The 23,855-nt window shown below is 45.2% G+C and overlaps 1 protein-coding gene and 1 pseudogene across 5 annotated transcripts in view; one reads left to right on the top strand and one right to left on the bottom strand.

The window, feature by feature from the left end:
- The window catches only part of LOC126195153 (calbindin-32), a 996,724-nt gene that overhangs the window by 49,331 nt on the left and 923,538 nt on the right, over positions 1-23,855 (top strand). The window lies entirely within an intron of this gene.
- On the bottom strand, positions 1,580-1,697 carry LOC126196650 (5S ribosomal RNA; annotated as a pseudogene).

Genomic DNA, 23,855 nt, shown 5'->3' with positions numbered 1-23,855 from the left:
CTTCTCCCTGTGTAGGTCCGAGTCAACAAAATATTTTCGCATTCGGAGGAGAAAGTTCGTGATTGGAATTTCGTGAGAAGACTCCTCCGCAACGAAAAACGCCTTTGTTTCAGTGATATCAATCCCCAATTCTGTATAATTTCAGTGACAATCTCTCCCCTATTTTGCGATAATGCAAAACGTGCTGCCCTTCTTCGAACTTTTTCGATGTACTCCGTCAGTCCTATCTGGTGATTCCACACCGCGCAGCAGTATTCTAAAAGAGGGCGGACAAGCGCAGTGTAAGCAGTCTCCTTAGTAGATCTGTTACATTTTCTAAGTGTCCTCCCAATAAAACACAGTCTCTGGCTAGCCTTCCCCACAACATTCTCTATGTGTTCATTCCAATTTAAGTTGTCTGTAATTGTAATATCCAGGTATTTAGCTGAATTTTACGACTTTTTATTTGACTTATTTATCGTGTAACCTAAGTTTAACGGATTCCTTTTAGCACTCATGTGGATAACCTCACAATTATCATTATTTAGGGTCAATTGCCAATTTTCGCACCATACAGATATATTTTCTAAGTAGTTTTGCAATTTGTCTTGATCTTCTGATGACATTTCTAGTCGATAAACGACAGCGTCATCTGCAAACAACCTAAGGCGGCTGCTCAGATTGTCTCCCAAATCGTTTATGTAGATGAAGAATAGCAAAGGGCCTATAACAGTACCTTGGGGAACGCCAGAGATCACTTCTGTTTTACTCGATGACTTTCCGTCAATTACTACGAACTGTGACCTCTCTGACAGGAAATCACAAATCCAGTTACGTAACTGAGACGATATCCCATAACCACGCAATTTCACTACAAGCCGCTTGTGTGGTACAGTGTGAAAACCCTTCCGGAAATCCAGAAATACGGAATCCATTTGAAACCTCTTGCCAATAGCAATCTTCGTGCAGGTAAAGAGCCAGTTGTTTCTCAGAAGAATTATGTTTTCTAAATCCGTGTAAACTGTGTGTCAGTAGACACACTTGTCAGTTGGAGCGAAGTTTTTGGCCATCCATATTTCCCGACATGAATCCGACGGAACATCTATGCGACACAATCTAGAGGTCAGTGCGTACACAAAATCCTGCACCGCAATACATTCAGAATTATGAACGGCCATAGAGGCAGTACGGCTCAATATTTCTGCTGCGGCCTTCCAGCGACCTATTGAGTCCATGGCACGCTGAGTTCCTGCTCTGCTCCGGGCAAATGGACTCCGGCACGATATCACGAGATATGAGTTTTGTCACCTCAGGGTGTAAGCACTTACTTGTAGGCAGGGGATTAGTATGGCAATTCTGTCTTCCCGACGTGAACTAACTAAACTCCTCCCTAAGAGGCCATGAAGGCCCAACGGTACCGACGGAACCGACCGGCCGCCGTGTCATCCTCAGGCCTCAGGCGTCACTGGATGCGAATATGGAGGGTCATGTGGTCAGCACACCGTTCTCCGGGCCGTATATCAGTTAACGAGACCGGAGCCGCTACTTCTCAATCAAGTAGCTCCTGAGTTTGCCTCACAAGTGCTGAGTGCACCCCGCTTGCCAACAGCACTCGGCAGACCGGATGGTCACCCATCCAAGTGCTAGCCCAGCCCGACAGCTCTTAACTTTGGTGATCTGACAGAAACCGGTGTTACCACTGTGGCAAGGCCGTTGGCCTCGTCTTACCGACGTGCCTGCACTAAATGCTGATGTGTGAACTATTGGCGAAGTTATTACCAAATGCTTGCAAACAAGTCTAACGTGTTGTTATTCTTTTCTTGGCGGCCGAAGAACGAACACCTGTAGATATCCATCGGAGGATGAAGAGTGTGTGTGGGGCAGAATGTTTGTAGAAAACCACCGTTATAGAATGGTGCCCTAAATTCAGTACAGCTGTTTTACCATAAAGCACGTCCCCACATCACAAATTTATGTCATCTCAAGTGTGAGACACACGACCGGCTGCGATTGTCACGCCTTTAGCAGGACGAGGATGTGCAACAGGACACGGTGCTTTACCAAACGGGTATCTTCAACCTGGTGCTTCGTTGGTATGATTGTCTCAATAATCGCGGGGTGTTTGCCAGATTTCATACGATTCAGGACTGTGCGGACTTCGAACGGAAACAAATGAGAGTCCTTGGAAAAAAGACGTAGTTATCGCGAAATGCTGTTGGATAAATTTAAAGAAGACTGTGTGACCATTGTACTGCCACCATCGTATTTCTCGCATAGGGATCATTAGAGTTAGATAGGAAAGGCAATGACATCCACAGAGGCATACAGATTTTCTCCCCCAATCAGTACAGGCATCAGTTAGGAAAGAAAATCGATGATTTTGACACAGAAAACTCATCGCCACGCTATGTACAGTGTCTTATCGAGTTTTTATGTGGCTCTAATAACAAAAGCATAAACTCATTGCCAGCTTTTTATCTGATACATTAATTACGTGCCGAAGAGATCATAAGAGCTGTTATTCACGGATTTTAATGTGTCTTGCGTATGTTATAGAGCGACCTGTCCTGAGTATCTGGCTAGTGGCAATTCGAGCCACGGCCCCTAGTTTACCGAAAATAGATGTTGCAGGTCTATGCGTACCTTCTATATCTGTAGCGTTAGTCATGTTTTGATCTATCGAAAGAAGCGGAACGGCTGAAGTTCGTGGCTATCATGCGGGCAGTACAGGTTCAAATACTGCCTGTGTAGTTTTTTTTAAGTTTCATCGTACAGAATATCATTAAATGGTAGAAGTCACGCAATTTCATTAAGAAATAGATGATTACAACAAACTTTCTTCAAATTCCAGGTATTTGGACAACGTTCGCCTGATTCGTGGGAACGCCAAACTGCTCAGACCGTTTACCATAATATATTTGTAAATTAAGCCTAGAACGCTAAAGGGGGGGGGGGGGGAATGTTATATTGCTATTAAACCATCGTGAAGTTTACTACTCCACATTTTATTCAAAGTAAGTCATAATATGTAAGTCACGCATTAGTTAATTACCGTTATCAGACCTACAGTAGTATCTTACATACCAATTTAAGTACAAACTATCCTGTTGTATGACCTCCTGCAATCGTAAATTTTACAAAGGTTTGGTAATCTAAGATTAAAAGAAAGCACCGTAAAAATTATCTCATCCAAGTGTACTGCACTTTGTCAACTTCGCGATGTTTATTGTTACAGGTAGTTTAAAATTTGCAATTCAGTAAGGTGCTAATCTACTAAAGGAGAAATCGGTTCGAGAAAAAATTCCATAAAAATACGAGCAAATTCTTTAATTATACTTCAATTTAGTGCACCTGCTTTCATAGAAATGATTAAATGCGCTTGTTTCACATCTAAATTCACAGAAATAAGAACAATCTTTTTATACTGAAATGATCTGTGTTTTCCAGTAACGCCTGCAAGGCAGCGACTTTCATTAAGTGTTCGTAGCTCTCTCCGAATTTCTGTTTCGGCTGCCTCTACGACAAATAACATCCGGAATTCCGACCCGCCACAGCAAGTGATGCAAGAGATAGTGAGCAAGACGATTCTGTAATCTTCTCTGTAACAAACGGAATGCACATCTGGAGATAGTTTGCTGCGGTGATTGATTTATTAATGGATTCGAGCTTGTGCCATCAGCGTGATAGCTGTGAACTTTGATTGCTGCGCTACTTGTAGGAATCATGGCTAAAGTTACCGGTATAGGGGGTATGTACAAGAGTGAGTCAAATGAAAACCTTAAATGTCTAATAACAAATCGAAATTTCGCCCTGTTATCCTGTAAGTTGGTAAGCGTGCTACAAACGGCGTGCAGAATGGCCTGTAGGTGGCAGCATGGTGCAGATGCACACATACCGTCGCAGTATCAGAATAAAGACGGCCGCCCCACTTGCGACTTGCACCAGGGAAGAACAGCGTTCTGTTATTCGGTTTTTGCGTAGTGAAGGTGTGAAACCTATTGAAATTCGTCGACAAATGAAGGTGCAGTACGGTGATGCATGTTTGTCACAGCAGCAAGTCTACGAAAGGAGTAGGAAGTTCGCAAATGGTGTGACTTCAGTGAAAGATGCTCCTCGTCCAGGTCAGGCACAACAAGTTCACAGAACATTGCAGCAGTTGAATCCGTAGTGAAGGAAAACAGCCGAGTGCCACTGAATGACATTGCAGCATGTTTACAGATTAGTCGTGGGTCAGCACAGCACATTGTGCATGATGTGCTCCAGTTTCACAAAGTGTCTGCGAGATGGGTGCCACGGTAGCTGACTCCTGAAATGAGAGAACGGTGTGTTGAAGCTTGTGAAGAACTTCTTCGGAACTTTGAACGAGAAGGTGATGGCTTCCTTGCAAGAATCGTTACTGGGGACGAAACCTGGATTCACTTCCGCCAACCGGAAACGAGAGAGCGAGCAAGGAATGGCGCCATTCCTCATCACCAAAACCAAAGAAGTTTCGAACAGAACCATCAGCAGGGAAGGTTATACTGAATCTCTTTTGGGACGAAAAAGGCGTCATTTTGTAGCATTACATGCCTAGAGGGACCATTGTCACCAGTGCATCACACACAGATCTCCTAGAAAATCATCTGCGGCCTGCAATCAAATCAAAGCGATGTGAATTGCTGTCAGCAGGTGTCCTTTCTCAACATGACAATGCAAGGCCCCACACTACCCATACAACAGTTGCAACAATCACAGACCTGCATTTTGAGTGTCTTCCTCATCCACCATACTCACCAGACCTTGCCACAAGTGATTTCCATATGTTTGGACCACTCAAAGATGCAATTGGAGGAAAGAAGTGTCGTCCTATGAAGAGGTACGCCACGCGGTGGATGAGTGGTTGCGCGGTCTACCAAAAGAATTTTTTTCCAAAGGAATTTATGCACTTTGTAAGAGCTGGAGGACTTGCATTGACTGTGGGGGAGATTATGTTGAAAAGTGATACAGCTTTGTACCACTTCTGCACAATAAATAATATTTAAAAATATATTTAAGGTTTTCATTTGACTCACCCTCGTATAAAACTTCAACATCGATTTTCTCGGAAACTAAGGCCCGTCGCATTGAAAGCCGTTAGTCACGTACTCAGTACAGGTGCCTCTAACATATCTGCCACCTATCAAGATCCTTGATTAATGGACCTGACGGTTCCGTTATGAGTCAAAGCAGATGACAGAGATGAGTCGATACCCCCTCGCGGCCTGTCTGCAAGAGACCTCTGTAGCTACCTCTGCAGTGGTCCTGTCAGTGAAAGGCTTCGGGGAGGGGCAGGTTTTCGGGGCGGGGTGAGAGACGCTGAATCAACGGCCCGGCAGTGGCAGCGGCACCCATATTGCTTCGCTCGGCACACACACTCGGCAGGTCGATGACGTCTTCTGGCGATCCAATAAGCCCCGCCTGGCACGGCCTCGATATGGAGTTTCAATAATTCCGCGGCCCCGTTCGCTGCTGCTGAATTACACCCTCTGGTATCGTCTGCTAGTCGCGTCTAAACGATACCGATCGGAAACTGAATTATTGCGGCGATATGAAACAATCGAAGGAGTTACGACCGCCGTCTCGCGTATTATAACTTTGGACCAATTTCTTCGCGTCTTCAGCTTTGCCATAATATCTTGCTAGAAAGTTCTGCCTTTTTATAGAGAGCGTTTATGGACAATATTTCAGATACTGCAGCTGCTTACACAGCCGTTTACTGTGCGGGGATCTCGGAATATGGGCGTTGTAGAAGATCGTCGACATATAACGATATCATTTTTTTATGCTGCCCGACTACACTTTGCGCAGTAACGAAAGTTAAGTGTACACATCTGTGGAGTTTGACAACAGCCATGTTGAGTGCCTTTCGCTCAAAAGAATAAACTGGATTATCGTGTTATGACATTGTATACTTTGATTGCTTTATGGCTAGCAGAAATGTGTCCTATCTGAGTGAAAGTTTATAAGGATAATATGGCTACAATTTTCAACAGTTACGAAATGGGCAACTGGAGTCAATAGTGGGGCTACTATTGAAAATTATTCCCGTGAAGCGCGTCCTAAAGCTGTTACATAGAAAAACTGCACAGTGACGTATGCCGCCTTCGGAAAACAAAGGTGTGTGAAACTGCTGCGCCATAGACATAACATAACAAACAGCCTTGTACCATTTACATCTATGATTACCGATAGCAAAGATTTTTCAGTGACATTTTTCTGAGCTTTCGGCATAATTGTGGTCTATTCAGTTCTTTACCGCAGTTATCTTTCTTTCAGGAAAAATACCGTCATGACAGTGAGAAATCTTGTTGTGTTTCATCACCAAAAATACAACACAAAAACACAGAGTAATACAACAACTCTGAGGTGCACTACTCCTGTGATACAGTTACGTCGCTGCAGGATTAGCACTGCATAGCGTCATTCCACACAGGAGGTACATATCGACCACACGTTCGACAGTAACGCTGTCCATATTGTTGACGTACAACTAACACTTCCAAAGAAAAAAACAAATCCGATAGCGAACGGAGATGTAGTGAATGAAAACTTGAAGGAAAACTATAGTGCACATTACAGTTGGCAAGAGCAAATATAGTGGATGAATGGAACACATTTGTTGTAAACAGAACGCAGCGCATTAGGAAAGCTGTGCAGATGTTTTCAGTTCAATGGAGATACGAAGATGAATGGATTCAAGAAGCCAAGCGAATGCAATCACGGTGTAATAACCAATTAGTGAACGCTACACACTACCGCGTCTGTATCCCTCCAACCGAGAGGTACTGATCGCCTTTGCATTGCGAATGATGGATGGATTACGTGAACAATACAATGGCGCTGTAACGACAAATCAGTGTTTGCTGTGCACTATTGCATCTGTATCTCTCCAATTGAAATTGTCTTGGTATTCTGTATGCTGCGTAGATAACGTAATCAACGGGCGTTAATTGTCAGAAATATGTGACGACCACTGCCGCTTCGTCTTCGAGAAAGATTTTCGCTCTTTGCATTGTGGCATTTACTCCATGAACATGTAATTCACCAGAAAGGAACTGAGACGGACTTGACTTACGTTCGAGAGCTTGTAGCTAGATGGTTGATGTACAGATTCTTTTATGTAGCCTGGGCGCTGTTAACAGCCCCCTTACCTAATTTTCCATTCGTGATCATTTTATGTTTCTAATTACTGTGAGCTAATTGTAAAATAAATGGGCATCTAATGTTTAGGGAAAACGTGTACTGCTTCTTCAAAAACAGATTTTGTTAATTATTCCTAAAGCGCACCAAAAGTTGTCGGGCTCATCCATAAGCGCCTTATAACACGAAGTACACTTTAGACAGCAATGTGCATGCAAGGTCATGGAAGCCCTCCACAAGGAAGAAAAAGACACTGCCTCACTGAACATTATACCCAATTAACAATAGGTAAATCAATGTACAGACTTGTGGTGTACACAGAAGGCCGAAGATGGCAGTAGAGAAAGTATATACAATGAAACAGTACATACAATTACTATGGAGAAACTACAGAAGGCTTTGAAAGGCATGAAGAACAGAAAATCTACAGGAATAGATGGAATAAAAAAACTAATTAAACATAAAACTTTACCACTATATACCAAATACTTTTACAATTAATAAGTGGATCTTGGACGAACTGCAAGGTCCCAGACCCATGGTATGCAGCAGAAGTAATCTCTTTTTCCAAAAAACGGGAACGTACTGGCTATAAAAAATATCGTTGTATCAGTTCTCTAAACACTGGCTAAACAACTATACTCAAAGATAACCAATAAGCGGATCAAGAATATCACAGAAGCTTTTATTTCTAAAGAACAAAATGGATTTATATCAGACAATGTACTTGTAATTAAAAGCATTATAGAAGAACACAGAGAATTTAATGTAAAAACCCAAATGATCTTTGTCAACCTTGAGAAGATTTTTCATCGTGTGAGTCGTGATAGCCTATGGAAGATAATGTCTGAATGTGGATATCCTTATCACCTAATGGGTAGCTCAGTTGCTAGAGCACTTGCTCGCGAAAAGCAAAAGTCCAGAACTCGAGTCTCGGTCCGGCACACAATTTCAATCTGTCAAGAAGTTACTGAGTCTGTTGTTAAATTAAAATTAAAATCAATTCGTTTACATTTTTGTGGCGTGGAACACGCTGAAGCCGTTTCTTCAATTTCCTTAGGGTAGCATAATAGACTCCATAGTTGGTAGTTGCACCATGAGGGACGACATTGAACACAATAACTCCTTCAAAGTCCCTGAAGACTTTCGCCATGACTTTACCGTCTGAGGGTGCGGCATAGAACTTTCACTTTGGAGAAGAGGTGGTGTAGCCCCACTACATGGATTGCCATTTCGTGTCGGGATCGAAGTGATGAACCAATTTTTTATCGCCTGTGATGAACTTCGGCAAAAAATTGTTACGATCAGCACCGTAACGCGCAAGCAATACCGTATATAAGGTCCTTAGTTTCCGATTATGGTCTTCTGTTTCGAGGCGAGTAACCCAGTGGGCACACAGCTGATGGACGAGTGTGTCAGCATTACCAACAGAGACGTCCAGTTATCCAGCAGAATGTTATTGATTGTGGTCTATCGATCACCTCGACTAAGAGTGTCCGCACGTTCCAACACTGCAGGAGTCACAGCTCTGTGCGGCCGACCGGCACACGGGAGGTGTGACAGGTATGGACGACCTTGTTGCGATGATGAGAGATGCCTTGCACAGCGACTCACCGTACTTTTGTTCACGGCCATGTCTCCGTACATACTCTTCAAGCGCTAATGAATGTCTGTGATTCTTTTGTTTTCCGCCAATGATAGCTTTCTCCTTCGAAAGCACCTCTGTTGCAGATGCCATTTTGAAGGCGACGTACAGCGCTACAGCCTATCTGAACTTGTGAAGTTAAAGGTTCTGAAGCGAGAATATTCCGCAATGTTCCTCAGCAAACGTCTCATTTCTTTCAGCCGAAATTGGCAGAGAAAATAGTACACTACAGGGCATTAAAATTGCTACACCATGAAGATGACGTGCTACACACGCGAAATTTAACCGACAGGAAGAAGATGGTGTTATATGCAAATGATTAGCTTTTCAGAGCATTCACGCAACGTTGGCACCGGTGGCGATATCTACAACGTTCTGATATGAGGAAAGTTTCCAACCGATTTCTCATACACAAACACCACTTGACCGGCGTTGCTTGGTGAAACGTTGTTGTGATGCCTCGTGTAAGGAGGAGAAATGCGTACCATCACGTTTCCGACTTTGATAAAGGTCGGACTGTAGCCTATCGCGATTGCGGTTTATCGTATCGCGACATTGCTGCTCGCTTTGGTCGAGATCCAATGACTGTTAGCAGAATATGGAATCGGTGGGTTCAGGAGGGTAATACGGAACGTCGTGCTGGATCCCTACGGCCTCGTATCACTAGCAGTCAAGATGACAGGCATCTTATCCGCATGGCTGTAACGAATCGTGTAGCCACGTCTCGATCTCTGAGTCAACAGATGGGGACGTTTGCAAGACAGCAACCATCTGCACGAACAGTTCGACGACGTTTGCAGCAGCATGGACTATCAGCTCGGAGACAATGACAGCGCTTACCCTTGACGCTGCATCACAGACAGGAGCACCTGCGAAGGTGTACTCAGCGACGAACCTGGGTGCACGAATGGCAAAACGTCATTTTTTTAGGATGAATCCAGGTTCTGTTTACAGCCTCATGATAGTCGCATCCGTGTTTGCCGACATCGCGGTGAACGCATATTGCAAGCGTGTATTCGTCATCGCCGTACTGGCGTATCACCCGGCGTGAAGGTATGGAGTGGCATTGGTTACACGTGTCGGTCACCTCTTGTTCCCATTCACGGCACTTTGAACGGTGGATGTTACATTTCAGATGTGTTACGACCCGTCGCTCTACCCTTCTTTCGATCACTGCGAAGCCCTACATTTCAGCAGGATAATGCTCGACCGCATGTTGCAGGTCCTGTACGGGCCTTTCTGGATACAGAAAATGTTAGACTGCTGGCCTGGCCAGCACATTCTCCAGATCTCTCACCAACTGAAAACGTCTGGTCAATGGTGGTCGAGCAACTGGCTCGTCACAATACGACAGTCACTACTCTTGATGAACTGTGGTATCGTGTTGAAGCTGCGTGGGCAGCTGTACCTGTACACGCCATCCAAGCTCTGTTTGACTCAATTCCCAGGCGTATCAAGGCCGTTATTGCGGCCAGAGGTGGTTGGTCTGGGTACTGATTTCTCAGGACCTATGCACCCAAACTGCGTGAAAATGTAATCACATGTCAGTTCTAGTTTAACATGTTTGTCCAATGAATACCCGTTTAACATCTGCATTTCTTCTTGGTGTAGTAATTTTAATGGCCAGTAGTGTATGTTGCATTACTTTTTGAATGCCTCTTGTAATTGTTTCCTACTAAAGTAATCATGAAAGGTGGTGTGGTTCCACTGCAATAAGCGTAACGTCCTTAAAATTAATATTTTCATTTTCGAACAACGGAAAACGTATCTATGTCGCACTCATTCCTTTGATGATAATGAATGATTTTAAAGTTCAGGCACTCTAAAAAAGTCACAGTCAATTCAACATCTCTGTTCATCCGAAATATTTCCGTCAATGCAGTGTTCACCACTTTATAATGCAGCCTGGTATATTTGTGACTGACAGCTCTTTCAGTATATATTCAGTCTACCGCGACTGCCTCGATACTGATCTCACGAGCTCGCTACTATCCCGCATAACCCTCGTAACACTGCAGCGTCCGTTCCGCCGGAAAAAATGGCGGGGTACTGCAGAGTGTTCCAGAAGCTAAGGCCCAACAGCTAGCACCTGCTGGTAGGTGGTTCACTGTCAACGATATCGATAATGTTTTCTCTATAACAAATCAGCTTAAATCAGATTTCTCTCAATTTTAGTTAGGGAGCTGGGAACGTTCAGTGTTTTATGGGTGAATCCAACATGCTGTACATAATTGGCTGTATTCAGAAGTATGTTCTGTTGGTGGAATGGTCATGTAAATAATGTGTCCAAATGAGTGAACAGTTTCGTTAACGCACAATGCAATGCGTCTTCTGAACGACCGGTGGAGGGGGTGTAAATTTGTTAGTGGCATGGGGCGAAAAGATTTCTCGATGGGCTGTTTAAAGTCATCTAGTGTTATGGTTTCCGTGACATAAACGTGTTTCTTTGGATATCCCCACAGAAAGAGATCTACTAGTGTTAAATGAGACGAGTGTCAGACCATCTTCCAAGGAATCTATTCTTAAGATCTTGCGCAACAAAATGGGCCCGATGACCTTTGTATTATTTGGTAGGTTTGGTGGGACGTCCGTCACGGAGTAATTAATTTGATGGTGGAGGGAGCAGTAGAGGGAAGAATAGTAGGATCCAAAGATTGGAATATACGAAAGATATTATAGATGGCATTAGAAGGAGCAGTTAAGGAGCGATGATTATTAGAAGACAGCATGCTAGACAAAAAGTTAGTGAAACCTTCCCACAGAAACATCACGTTAATATCGCGAAATACCGCCTCTAGCATTAGTAGTTCAACGAGTAACAGAGTCCACAGGTACTTCAGGTATGCCACATCCAGCTAAGCCCGCGGATACATGACTAGATACTGTGCCAACTACGACATTGCGGGTATTTTGTATTGGTAAGTTTCACACGCTTTTCCAAATAATACCAGACATTTTTATGCCTTTAACGTTCGACGAATTAGCGGGCCATTCGAGATGAGATAGGTTGTCTAAGTTTACGTCAAACCATCAACGTGTATTTGCAGTCCTATGAATACGGATCTTGTCGCCTAGAAAGTCGCGATTGTACAACGCTCACTCAGAATGAAGATGTAGAAGAAATGGCAAGACCTGGCCACCGAGAATACTGACGTAAACATCCTGGTTCATGATCACGGTACAAAATTCACTCCCTAAACATGACAGAACGATCTCCAGTCTGAAGTGCACCCTCAACACTCTGACAGTTAAAGGGCTCATTGGTTCTTTGGTGGCTTGATGCCTTACGTTATCTGAAAGGAAAAGTTGTGACTGGTCGGACAACACTAAACGCCTCCAGTCTTCTACTGTGCGGTGTATGTTTGTTTGGCGAACTGAACTCATGCAGCCTCGTGCGCAAGTGTGAGCAGTGGTTTTATGCGATGCACTCAAATGTGACAGAAATTGTTGGGTTTGAAATCTGCTGTCGTCTCCAGTCCCTGTCGGTTACGATCCTTTCACGACCGCTGTTCTTACAACGTATTGCTTGGCTGTGAGTGGTATACCAGTTCCTTTGGACATGTTGGACAGTCTGCGTTGATGTACCAACTAATTGGGCAACATCATTCACGGTATCTTCACAGGCACCTCCAGATACATAGCTCCTGGCTGTTTCGTCTCCATATTGACCTATATTACTTCACTGTTTCCATGAAACTAAGGGCACACACACACACACACACACACACACACACACACACACACACACACACCGCTCAGTATCGTGAGATACGGTGGAAATCGCTTAGACTGCTTGTTACCAGTTGTGCTCTACTTACAGCGCTCCAAAGCGACCATGATTTTGTACCCCGCCTGGAAGGCGGCGGGTGGGTCTACTCCTGTGAACTGCAAAATAGGCCGAATGCAGGAAGCGAGTAGGAGCAGGAGAGGTAAAGCACTTAGGTACTGCGTGTAAATTTAAAGTTGTTTACTATAGGCAAAAACAAGTTAATAAATGGTTACATAACTTTACCATGATGAGCACGTAGGTGCGAAGCCGTATTCCCGTCATAAATAGCACAAAGTCCCAATAGCAAGCCAACACACTCTGACGTTTAAGCGATGTTTCCAGGCCGTCTGCTCTGGATGAAGTGGGCAGAAAACAGAGCGGCACTAGCTGAACTCCACAGCGTCGTCTAGAAGGCGCTGTGGTCGGCGTAGTTCGTCCGCTCTCATAGTGCCAACCTACGAGTGTGCACCTACGTTGTGGCATCGGAACTATCGATACCACAGGGGAAAGCTAATATTTGATCATATATGGAGATGTTATCTGTTCTTTTGGACATCTTCATATATAGTTCAGGCTAACCGGTCATGACCTTCTTCTTCTGTGCGGAATCACACGCGTTGCCCGAACTCTTCCGGGACTCGGTCAGATTGTCTGCCGCGAGTAATGAGTGTAGTGGGCAGGGACACTACGAATGTAGTGTGTTGACATTAATTTGGGAATGTGCTTCTCACGGGGAGCGTCCAAGGGATAAATCCCAGCAGTCGCATTATCCTCTGTGCCCTCGGTGGCTCAGATGGATAGAGCGTCTGCCATTTAAGCAGGAGATCCCGTGTTCGAGTCCCTGTCGGGGCACACATTTTCAACTGTCCCCGTTGATGTGTATCAACACCTGTCGACAGCGTAGGATCTTGATTTTACTATCAGTATTTGGTCATGTCAGATTAGGAAAAGCATCAAACAGTCGAAAGAGCGATAACTAGAAAAAACTGAATGACCTCAAAAGTTTGGTTGAGTCATGAATTCAGTGGTGCACTGTTTATTGCTCCAGAGCCTTTAACATGTTATGTAATAAATTCATGTATTACGACAACCATCATAGCCAAGTAGTGCTGAGGTCACAGTGATGTTTTCGACATCGTTTCGCTGCCGGTGGGAATAAACTAGCGCATAGACACTCAGCAGACGCTAGTGTCGGTACGGTGGTGAGAGATTTTCTGCGGAACGCACAACGTCAGCAGATAAGTGTGCTGACGGCGGTAGATTTGATCAACAGGCGGCGCGGCACTGGAGTTCTGAATATGCACAACGGCTGTCCACCAACCGTGGCGGCTGCGAAGTGCAGGCGAACGTCTTGTCGCATCTGATGCGCGGCGTCTAGAGCCCTCCTTCACATTCGCCAGGCGTCCGTTCCGCGCTTCTGAATATTCCGGCGAACATTACGTCCGGGCCGGCGCGAATCATACTCATGAATATTCCGGTGCCCATTATTGCGCTGCCGCCACCAACTTCCTCCCAATACTCATCTAATCCACTCCAGTTTTGTGTGCTCTACTTACGAACAGGTCAGACACGGAAAACTTGCGAATTCATTGCTGTAGTAATTTGTCAGAGAATTCTCAGTGTCGCTAAGGTTAAGAGAAGTGCATTTTCCGTTATTACTCCTACTACGACAGCAGCAACAGCGAGGTTAAGAAAATCAGAAGAGCAGAAGCTTCATTTGCTAATCTTATACCTATGGATGATGTTCTACGTAAGCTACGATATGTAGAACATACACTATGTGATCAAAAGTATCTGGACACCCCAAAAACATACGTTTTTCATATTAGGTGCATTGTGCTGCCACCTACTGTCAGGTACTCCATACCAGCGACCTCAGTAGTCATTAGACATCGTGAGAGAGCAGAATCGCGCGCTCCGCGGAACTCACCGACTTCGAACGTGGTCAGGTGTCACTTGTGTCATACGTCTGTACGCGAGATTTCCACACTCTTAAACATCCATAGCTCCACTGTTTCCGATGTGATTGTGAAGTGGAAACGTGAAGGGACACGTACAGCACAAAAGCGTACAGGCCGACCTCGTCGGTCACTGATAGAGATCGCCGACGGTTGAGGAGGGTCGTAATGTGTAATACGCAGACATCTATCCAGACCAGCACACAGGAAGTCCAAACTGCATCAGGATCCACTGCAAGTACTATGACAGTTAGGCGGGAGGTGAGAAAACTTGCATTTCGTGGTCGAGCGGCTGCTCAAAAACCACACATCACGCCTGTAAAATGCCAAACGACGCCTTGCTCGGTGTAAGGAGCGAAAACATTGGACGATTGATCAGTGGAAAAACGTTGTATGGAGTGACGAATCACAGTACACAATGTGGTGATCCGAAGGCACGCACTTGAACCTCTGGGCGCCGCTTTATAGGGTGCATTCAGCCTCCCGGAAATCACACACAAAGCCCTACCGACGGAATCTTCATCATGTAAGATTAGGGCCCCTTAGGGCTGAACTGGGTGGTGCTAGGGTGGAACTGATGCGCTTAAGGGGGGGAGGGGGGGAGAGAAGGATGAAGATATGTGGGAAGCGACAGCAAAGAACAGGGGCACAAACAACAGATATGCCTTGCTACCACATTTCTCTAAAGATGACGCACGGTAGATGTAGTTAATACTTAACAGACCTACATCAGGAAACCAACTGTTTCATAAAAAGCGTAGAAAGTAGCAGGAAATTTCTGTTGTTAGGTAGTAGCCATAGAAGAGGTGTGGGCCACATCTGCCAGGAAAAAAGTTGGTGACAGGTACCAGGTCACAAGTTTTTTAAAGTCATGTGCATGCCTTAGTGACAAATCAGAGGATGCAGAATCATTGTGCAAGGGTTTTACAAAGCAGGATCATGTTGTGATAGTGGGTGGAGGAGGACTGTGATGGGGATCAGAGCTGCAATACTGGGTGTGACCTGGTAGAAACAGCATCTGCAACGAACCGTACAAACGTTTATTTGGTTCCTGTTTTCATGCAGTATGATCATCCTAAATTGAACAGCTCTGTCAGGAAGGTCAATATGGAGTTAGACCAGCTGCTTGAGGTTGCTACATTGTCAGACATGTGTTTGGTTCCTGCTGGAATCTCCCGAACGATATTTTAGCTCGTCGATACTGGATGGGTGTTGCTCATAAACTTAAAGATTACGATAGCTGCAACAAAAATAATAAAGTGCTGTCAGATCGCGTAAACTAGCACGCCAATCGATGCTGCCAAAGCGAGAAATGAGTCTCCCTCGAAATGATTCATTCAGGTCCGCTATAGAAACATATGCAGTATGGGTTTTCGCTCCATCTTGGGGGAAGCAAAGGTAGCGATAAGGATTGTCTTCAAGCGCAGAAATGTCTGCAATATGGCTTCGTAGCGTTCAGAAAGTACAGTATTGCCATTGTTTTCAAAAAAATACGGACGGATAAATGTTCTTGGAGGAAATGACGCACCATACTGTCACTTTTGCACTCTGAATAGGACGCTTCAGCAATCCACACGGGGTATGTGCAGCCCAGAAGCGATAGTTCTGTGTGTTTACATACACAGACGAGTGGACATGGGCCTCATCTGACATCAGTAACGTATTCACAATGTCGTTCACAATGTCCTCTTCAACTTGCAAAAGCTCCAGAAGTACATTTAAAGGTAAAATCTCTTCGTCCTGTCCCTTTCAGTAAGCTTATGGACAACTAGGATCTTGTACGCATGGTAGTGAAGATCTTTGCCCAGGATACGGTCGAACGCGGAAACCTGCCTACCCAAGTGCGACAGCTCTCCGCCCAGCTGACGCCGTTAGTGTTTTCCGTTGTAAATATCGAACGAGGACGTCCTGCAGGTCTACTGTCCTTCACAGATACATCTCGATGCCTTATCGATACCTGCAGCAACAGAAAATTGCCACTAGGTGCATCAGTCGACCAAAACTGCTTAGAAAGTTGGGTCGTGCGGGTGTGATGGCCATTGACTTTGTAAACTCCTCTACCGCCGCATTGCGGTGATCTACAGACCCGCGCTCCATCTTAACTAAACACAGTGCCCAACATGGCTCGTAGTATTACAACGCTTCGTGGTGGATCTCCTGCGAACGAAAGTTTAAAAACCTTCAGGTGTTTCTGGTGCACTGGACAACAACTAACTCAGGACACTGTAGAGACTGAATCAAAACAGGAAATCGTGGTGACCCACAACATTCCAGTCGCTGGTCCGATGGTCAGCATCCTCTTATGATTCCCCGACACTCTGAAAGTCGACGTGGAACATTTAAAATATTTGTTCGTTGCTACATTTCTGCCAACGTCGAGACTCGAACCGACTACCTCCTATTCTGGCGCCCCCGCACAATTAACCTCGGCTACGGAGCGGAGTGTGCTCCGCCGGTGCGCTGTAGCTACGCTGATAAGAATAATCCTCGACCGGCGAGTTGTCGAATGGAGCCGCGCGCCAGAGGCAGGCGGGATGGAGAGATAGCCGACAGCCCGCGTGTGCAGTAAGCTGGCTGCACCTGCAGCTGAAACTGAAGCTGAAGCTGAAGACAAGGCCCGCGCTGATGAAGACAGCAGCCACTGGCTGACACAGCGCTTCCCGGACTCTCGTATTTAGACCGCCGTGGGCTGGACGCGGCGCACGCCTGCGAAACGCGACCGCTCCCAAAAATAAACAAACGCCTTCCTGCGGACGTGTCCCCGCTAAACGAGCTCACTGCTCGCCGGCACTAAACTGCTACTCCAGAGTCGCTGCGGAATGAACTCAGGCACGTCACTCGGAGAAAATCGTAAGAGCCCCTGCTGAATTCACTGCTCAGCGAAATCCCAACGACGATTGTGTAACGTTTGTTTGGGTGGCCATATTCCGTCATCGCCGCTACACCATTTATCATTTCGGCAATATTTCCCAAGGTGACACGGAGCAACAGCAGAGTACGCACTGAGGTGACAAGTTATAGGATACCCCCTAATATCGTTTTCGTACTCCTTTTACCGGTGTAGTGCAGCAATTCGACATCTCAGGGACTCAGTAAGTAGCTGGAAATTCTCTGCAGAAATATTGAGGCATGCTGGCCGTATAGCTGTCCAGAAAGTCCTGCACGTCCAGAATTTTGTTCACGAACTAACGTCTCGATTACGTCCCATAAATGTTGGGTGGGATTCATGTCGGGAGATCTGGGTAGACGCATTATTCGCTTGAATTGTCCAGAATGTTCTTCAAACCAGTCGCGAACACTTGTGGCACGGTGACATGGCACATTGTCAAGGGAATATGAAGTCCATGAATGGCTGCATATGGTTTCCAAGTAGCCGAACATAACCATTTCCAATCAGTGACCCAGTACATTTCACAGCCCACAGTGTAAACACAGCCCATACAATTATGAAACCACCACCAGCTTGTACAGTGCATTACTGACAAGTTGTGTCCATGGTTTCGTGGGGTCTACACCATGTTCGAACCCTACCATCAGCTGTTACCAACTGAGATCTCCAGTCATCGACGGTCCATCCGATATGGTGACGAGCACAGGAGAGGCGCTGCATGCGATCTCGTGCTGTTAGAAAAGGCTCTCGCGTCCGTCGTCTGCTGCCATAGACCACTGACCAAAGATTTGGCAGCACTGTCCCAATGGATACGTTCGTCGAACAGTTATTTCACGCATTGCTGCTTGTGTGTTATCACTGACGACTCTACGCAAAGACCGCTGTTCCCAGTTGTTAAATGAAGGCCGCCTGTCACTGCGTTGTCCGTTGTGAGAAGTAATGACTGAAATTTGGTTTTCATAGAGACTCTCACGAACCGTCATAGTTACGTTACACACCACCATGTCACACACTAAAAATCAGAGCCCTCTAGCAGTAGAGGGTTGCAAATATTCATAAATGAAGAATAAAGATGTAGATGGTTGATAATGGTCGTTTTATTTGAAAATCTTTAAGTGTCTTCACATAAAAAATTAGGAAGGACTAGTTTTCAACACGCTCTTATAAGATGATAGCTGTATATAACGTGTCGTGGAATTAAAGCTGTTTGTTTAATATGTTTGATGGGGCACTCAGGCAATCGGCACAACAAAATTGTGAATCGCCTAGCAAAAAATAGCATCAAGCTAATCAATCCGCTGCTTATACCTCTTCTATATTCCAACTTTCCCCATGTTTCAAGAAAAAAGGCTTACCAGCAAAGGTAACATCAGTGCTAAATATCACTTCGATCCCGCACGCTGTTCGTACCCTTCCAAGAAACCAGTGGCACAGCGAGTAGAATCTTTCGGGGAGATATGTAACATAATTTATTGCTTCAAATGGCTCTGAGCACTATGGGACTTAACTTCTAAGGTCATCAGTCCCCTAGAACTTAGAACTACCTAACCTAACTACCCTAAGGACATCACACACATCCATGCCCGAGGCTGGATTCGAACCTGCGACCGTAGCGGTCGCGCGGTTCCAGACTGTAGCGCTTAGAACCGCTCGGCCACCCCGGCCGGCCCGTAAGTTATTATAAAGAGAATGGGACCCGCGTGTTTTCCCGCAGTCCTTTGCAAGAGCATTACAGAGATGCTTCGTGAAACAAAGGACAGGTAAAGTTCTTTTCGCGAAGCACTGCTGAGAAAATTTACAGAATCGGCATTTGCAGCTCACTGCAGAGCGATTCTCCTGCTGTCAAAGTACATTTCGCAAGGAACGCGAGGAGAAGGTAAGAGAAGTTAGGGCTCGTACGGAGACGTATAAATACTTTTACTCGCTCTGTTTGCGAGTGAAATAGAATGGGGACTGACTAGTAGTGATTCAAGGTACTCCGTCATGCACTGCACGGCGACTTGGTGAGGATGTATGCGGCTGTAAATTTTTGTAGATCGTAGTAACAGACTATCCCATATGCAGGGAACATCCAGACCACGATGGAGACCTTTGGAGATCTTAACCTCACCATACTGGCATGCTCTACGTGTACTCCAAAACAAACTGTGAAAAATACCTGAAGAAATATGGATTCTTTTGCCAACAAGTATTAAACCACTAAGCAGCCAGAACTACTTCGAAATTGACAGAAGAAAGTTACGTTCCCTGCAGACGTATCAGACATTGATGTTCTTAAATTTAGATACCCCCAAAATAACTATATATTTCGAATTTAAATATCTTCACTAAAACTAAAAAACATTTGTAATGGCTGGATTGTTTCCAGAAGAAAACTAATAAAATTTAGTTTGAAAAAATATTATTTGTCCGTTACAGTCTATTTTTAAGTCTTCTTTGGACTAGTGCCACTAACTGTTCCACTCGCCAATGGCGCGTGCGAAGAATGACTGGTTATAAGTCTCCGTATTGGCTCGCTCTAATTTCGTCGAATTTTGTCGTCGTGTCATGTAGGAAGAAGTAATACGATCTGAGAACGAGATTCTCACCCTGCAGCGGAGTCTGCGCTGATAGAGTGACATTCTCATTCTGGAAACATACCCCAGGCTGTGGCTAAGCCATGTCTCCACAATATCCTTTCTTCAAGGAGTGCTAGTTTTGCAAGGTTCGCCGGAGAGCTTCTGTGAAGTTCGGAAGGTAGGAGACTAGATACTGGCTGAAGTAAAGCTGTGACAGCCGGTCGTGATTCGTGATTGGGTAGGTCAGATTGTAGAGCATTTGCCCCCCGAAAGGCAAAGTCCCGAGTTCGAGTCTCGGTCCGGCACTCAGCTTTAATCTGTCAGTAAGTTCCAAGTAATACGATGTATGACTCTTCCTGGAGAGTGTTCTCTCGAAATTTCAATAGGAAACCTCTCCGCGGTGCAAACGCCTCTCTTGTATCGGCTGCCAGTGAAGTTTGTTAAGCACACCTGTAACGCTTTCACGCCGACCGTAACGAAACGCGCCGCTCGTCGTTTGATCTCCGGTATCTCCTCTAGCAATCCTACCTGCTATGGATCCCATATTGATGAACAGTACTCAAGTGCCACATCCTTCATGATTGAGTTACATTTCCCTAATATTATTTCTTTGAGTCTCTGTCTGGTATGTGCTTGCCCGACTATTTGTTCTATACGATCATTCGATTTAGGATAATTCTTCCGGGGTATTTATGATGGGTACTAGTTCCATCAGTGTCTCATCAATAGTGTAGTTATACAGTAGAGAGTTTCTTTTCCTATGTATGCGTAATATGTTACGTTTCTTTACGTTCAGTGTCAACTGCCAGAGCCTGCACCATTCATCAATCCTATGCAGGTCATTCTGCAAATCGATAGAATCTTCTGGCGTCCTACTTTTTATAGTCAACTACATCATCTTCCAATGGTCTTAAAGAGCTTTCGGCGCTATCTATGAGATCATTCATACTCGTACATCGTAAACAGTAACGGTCCTATCACACTTCCTTGGCGTACTCTGGAAATCATCTTAACATCTGTCGAATTTGTTCCGTTAAGAGCGCCGTATTGAGTTCTTTCTGCAAAGAAGTCTTGAATCCAGTCGCAAATCTCGTCCGATACTCGGCACTTCACTTAACGGCAGTGCGCGAGGGTGTCAAATGCCTTCCTGAAGCCAAGGAACGCGGCATCAACCTGAGCGCCGCTGTTTTATAGCGCTGTGGATCGCACGGAGGAACAGAGCGAGCTCCGAGCGAGGTGGCTTAGTGGCTAGCACACCGGACTCGCATTCGGAAGGACGACGGTTCAATCCCGCGTCCGGCCATCGTAATTAAGGTTTTCCGTGATTTCCCTAAATCGCTCCAGGCCAATGTCGAGATGTTTCCTTTGAAAGGGCACGGCCGAGTTCCTTCCCTAATCCGGTGAGACCGATGATCTTGATGTCTGGTCTCGTCCCCCAAACAACCCAACCCAACAGAGCGAGTTGACTTTGGCAAGATTTCTATTTAGGAAATCCATGTTGATTTTTATAGAGGAGATTTTCGTTCTGCAGAAAAGTTGTAATTCTTGAGCGTAAAACATGTTCCATAATTCTACAACAGTTTTACGTCAACGATACTGGTCTATAACTGTGTGTATCAATCCTGTTACCCGTCTTAAAAACAGGAATTATCTGTGCTTTGTTTCACTTGCTAGGCACCCTTCGTTGCTCAAGCAATCTACGATGAAGTTTGCTAAAATGCGAGCGAATTCTTTCGTATAATCTTTGTAGAATCTTACAGGTATCTCATCCAATGACTGTAGTTGCTTTTCTATTCCGCAATTGTTATTTTTATATCTGCCATTTCGGCATTCGTACGATGATTGAAAGGAGGTTCCGTATTACGATCTTACGCAGTGAACCGATTTCGGAAGATCAAATTCAGTTTTCCGGCAAGCTCTCTTTCATCTTCCGTTTCGGTGTCAATATGGTCTCTGTGTAAATGAATAAATGGTTTCGAACCGTTTACCGATTTTTCAAACAACCAAAACCTCTTATGGGTTTTACTCAGAGCGGTCAAAAAAATTTTACTTTCAAACTCACTGAACGCTTTTCTCATTGCTCTCCTGACTCTCATTTTATTTTCAGTTAGGTTTTAACATATCTTGAATTTGAGATGAAGCACACTTTGTTTGCGGAGCAGTTTCCTAACACGGCTATTAAGCCACGGGTGTAATGCGGAATTGACCATTAGATGTCTCAGGAGTGAGACCCGCCAGTATAAAAAGAGGTGGGGAGTAGTGACAGTAGAAGAGCAGTAACAGCACAATGGATCCGTCAGGAGAGTTCAGTGACAATGTGGACTTGTCGCTGGATGTCACCTAGATAAGAAGTCCATGAGGTCATTCAAGTCTTCTAAAGTAGCCTAGGTCGACTGTTCATTATGAATCGTAAACGCGAAGAAAAACCTCAGCTAAACGGGAAACAGGCAGATTTTATGTAATGACGTACAGAGACCGTCGAACATAGTGGGGAAGGGGGGAGAGGGAACGGCAGGGGGTTGTCATAAAGATGACTTGAAATATAGAGAAGGAATCGCTAGAGAGCTCCCAGCAGTTCAGCTAACAATGACTGTGGGCCTGGAGTACAAAGGTCGACCAGCTCGAAATAAGCCACTCATTTCCGTACTTCATGTTAAGCGACAGTTGCGATAATGTAAGAAAGCGATGCCACTGGTCAGTGAATAACTATAAACGAATGACCCGGAGTGATGATTTACGGTATACCCTGTAGCAATCCGATCATAGAGTTTCGGATGGAGAACATCTGTAGAACATTGTATTGTATTGTATGTTAACTGGGGTCCTAGAAACGACGGAGAGGCTCTCCCTCACCACAGCCGCAGTGGCCCGCAACCCCACGACGACTACCGCAGTCCACTTCACCCCTCCGCCGCCCCACACTGAACCACTCCTTCAGTGTTATTGTGCGGTTCGGCCCCCGGTGGACCTCCCCCCCCCCCCCCCCCCCGTCCAAGGAACGTCTCACACCAGACGAGTGTAGCCCCTATGTGTGCGTGGTAGAGTACTCGTGGTGTACGTACGTGGAGAACTCGTTTGCGCAGTTATCGCCGACATAGCGTAGCTGAGGTGGAATAAGGGGAACCGGCCAGCATTCGCCGAGGCAGATGGAAAACTGCCTAAAACCACCCACAGACTGGCCGGCTCACCAGACCTCGACACAAGTCCGCCGGGCTGATTCGTGCCGGGGGCTAGCCGCTCCTTCCCAACCCGGAAAGCCGTGCGTTAGACCGCAAGGCTAACCGAGAGGACCTGTAGGACGTTGCTTGTTATACGTGCACTGTCAGCACCGAATTACAGAGGGCAAGGTATCACGGTACGGGAGCGTTTTTCGTGATTCGAGTGAGGTCCTCTTACTGCGCTTAAAAAAACGCTAAATGCGGAAGGATTTGAACATGTTTCACAACATTGTACACAGCGTATAATAGAGGAAGAGTCTCCACATGATGATTACATCAGTATGAGAGTGCTTCGAATCATAAAACACCATGTGTGAGGCATTGTTTTGTGGCCAATAAGATTGCTGAAGTGAACTTCACCTGCCCAGAGATCCGACGTGAACCCAGCAGAACCGCCTCCTCTAAATTATAAAATTCCCCTTCACCTGAAATATTTTGTAATTATAAATCAAGAGAATTATAGCTCTAAAAAGATTCTCTTATAATGCAAATGTACGAACAAATAAACTAAGCGGAGTCAATCGTCTATTATCAATCATGTTAGAACGTTACTTTGCGCAGAACTCCGCGCTCAACTTCATTACCTTCTCCGGTTTCAGCTATTGAGGAAGAATGAGGTGATACTCCTTATCAGGACATTCAGACACCGCATTAAAAGTGCTCCCAACAGAGTACAAGCT

This window comes from Schistocerca nitens, chromosome 7, assembly GCF_023898315.1.
Source record: "Schistocerca nitens isolate TAMUIC-IGC-003100 chromosome 7, iqSchNite1.1, whole genome shotgun sequence".
In the NCBI taxonomy this organism is placed as follows: Eukaryota; Metazoa; Arthropoda; class Insecta; order Orthoptera; family Acrididae; genus Schistocerca; species Schistocerca nitens.
This window is presented reverse-complemented; position numbering and strand designations above follow the sequence as displayed.